This window comes from Athene noctua, unplaced genomic scaffold (assembly GCF_965140245.1).
Source record: "Athene noctua unplaced genomic scaffold, bAthNoc1.hap1.1 HAP1_HAP1_scaffold_280, whole genome shotgun sequence".
NCBI lineage: Eukaryota > Metazoa > Chordata > Aves > Strigiformes > Strigidae > Athene > Athene noctua.
Genome location: NW_027437742.1, coordinates 102,501 through 105,000, shown reverse-complemented (window position 1 = coordinate 105,000; position 2,500 = coordinate 102,501).

Sequence of the window (2,500 nt, the reverse complement as noted above, 5' to 3'; positions counted from 1 at the left end):
CGTGCCCGCGTTCGCCCGGGCCCGGCTCCCGCGCGAGCCGTGGTGGTGCGTGCGGGGAGGGGGGGGTTCCGCGGCACGGGGCCCCTCCCGGAGGCGCGCTCTCTCGTCGTCTCTCTCGCCGGCGGCCGGTCCGCCCGGGCCGCCTCCGTCGCTCGTCTCCTGATGCGCGCGCGCGTGCGCTGCGCTTCGTCGCGCGGTCGGTGCGGGGCCGCCGAGCGCTCCCCCCCGCCACGCCGTCGCCACCCCCCTGCTTCTCGCCTCGGCTGGGCTCCGCCGCCGGCGGGCGTCCGGCTCCGGGCACCCGAACCCCCTCTCCCCACGGCCTTGCCCGACGGCAGTCCGCTGCCGCCACCGGGGTGGTGCGTGGGGGTGCGGCGGCCGAGGGCCCTCCCGGAGCGCCAGGGCACCGCCGGTCCGAGCGCGAGCGGCGGCGCGTAGGGGGAAGAGGGGGTGGCCGCCGGTGTGGTGGGGGCGCGTGGAGGCGGGAACCCCGGCCGGCCGAGCGGAAAGCCCCCGGCGCTCGGGCGCGCGCAGGAGAGGGAGAGGGGACCGGCGCGAGCCGTTGGCGGTGACGGGCTGGGCGCGGCCGGCGCCAGCCCGGCGAGAGGGGCGGCGGGCAGAGCAGGCCTCGCCGGGGTCGGGGGAGGCGTCTCCCCCGATCCTTCCTGCCCGCACCGTGGCGGGCTTGCTGCGGAGCAAGCCCGCCGGGGGGCCGGCCGGCCGCGTGCAGGGCCGAGGCCTCTGGGCGTTCCGGGCTCGGGTGCGTGGCGCCGGCCCTCGGGCCGGCGGGCGAGTTCCCGCGCCGGGCCGTGTCCCGCGCGCCAGCGGGCGGCCCGAGCCACGGCTCTCCTCCCGGGCGCAGCGCCGGGATACTGAGGGAAACCTCGGGCCCCGGGCCAGGAGGACGTGGTGGTGGTGGCGGATGTCGGGCGCGCCCCCGCGGGCGGACGCTCCCCCGATGGCGGCAGCGGGGGAGGCACCCCCGCGGGGCCCTTGAGGATGTTTCCCTCACCCCAGGGCCAGGTACCTAGCGTCCGCGCCTCCGCGGCCCTCCCTCGGCTGAGCCCGGGGGTCGAAGGCCGCGGAGCCGGGCGGAGGTTTAAAGACTCGGGCGGCTCGGTGCGACCCGCAGGGGCGGGCCCCGGCCGTGTGCGGCGGTTGAGCCTCCAGGGGCGGGAGTCGCTCTCGTGCAGGCCCTGGCCATGGCGGCCGCCGCCCACGCCGTGGGCTTTTTGTCCCCTCGGGCGGCCGCGCCGGGGAGGGGTGTCCCCCCTGCCCCCCCTTCTCCGCGGTCCGGTCTCGGCGGCGAGACCGGCGGCGTTCGGTCGGCCGCAGCCGGCCTGCCTCGCCCTCGAAACGCGAAGGGGAACCTCCCCCCCCCCCGGCGGGGAGCGCGGGCTCTCTCGCCGTCGGGGGCGATGGCGATTCCCCCACGGTCGGGGGTCTCGCCGGGCGGGGCGGCCTGCTCGGGCCGCCGCGTCTCCGTGGACGCGCAGCGGCGCGCTTGCGGCTTCGTGCTCCTTGCTTGCCACCCCCACCCCTTCCCGCCCCGGCTGAGGGGAGGGGCGGCGCAGCCCCCGGGCCCGAGCGGCGGCGGCGGCGCCGCCGCTCGGCGTGCCGGCCGGCGGTCGCTCGGTGGCCGGCCGCGTGGCCTGTCCCGTCCCGGGTCCTGCCCGTCGCTTCGCAGTCGCCTTTCCCGGTCTCGGTCAGGCGAGGCGGGTGGGCGGCCGAGGGGCGTTCCCCGTCCCGTTCTCCGCGCGGAAGCGGGGAGAGGGGGCGTCGCCTCCGGCTCAGCGGCGTCCGCCTTCTGCCTGGCGCGTGCCTGCGGAAGGGGCCGAGACGAGAAGCGGCGGCGGCGGCTCCGGGAGGGCAGCCGCGGCGGTGCGGTGGCCGGGCGGCGGTCGGGCGGAGCGCCGGGCGGCGGCGTCGCGTCGCCGTCTCGGGTTCCGGCGGTTGGCCGTCCGTCCCTGTCTCCGGTGTGGTGCGGCGGCGGCGCCGCGCGGGCGTTCCCGGCGTCGGGGCGAGAGCCGGGGTTTCGGGGCCACGGGGGCAAGGAGCCGGCTGTCGCAGCGCGCGGGCGCTGGGCGGCGCGGAGGCGCGCGCGGCGCGAGCGGGGCGCCCCCGCTGGTCGCCCGCGCGGCGGTCAGCGTCTGTGGTTTCCCCCCTCCGCGCGAGCGAGAGGCGGGTGCAGGTCCGGGCGCGCGGTCGGACGCGCCGCCGGCCCTCCGTGCGGAGGCCGGGCCGAGCCCGGGCGCCTGGGCCGCCTCCGAAGCGAGCAAGGTGCTTGTTGTTTCCCCAGGTCGGTCGGGAGCGCGGGCTCCCCGGGCCCTTGCCGTTCGGAGCTTGTTTCACCCTTCCCTTCCTTCCCTCCGTTGTGATGTCGGTACGGTCATCTGAGGCGAGGCGCGACCGTCGCCCGCCGGTCGTCGCGCGCCCCCTCCGCGCGTGCGGAGGGGGGCGGTCGGTCGGTCGGTGGGGCGGCGGTCCGTCGTCCGAGAAG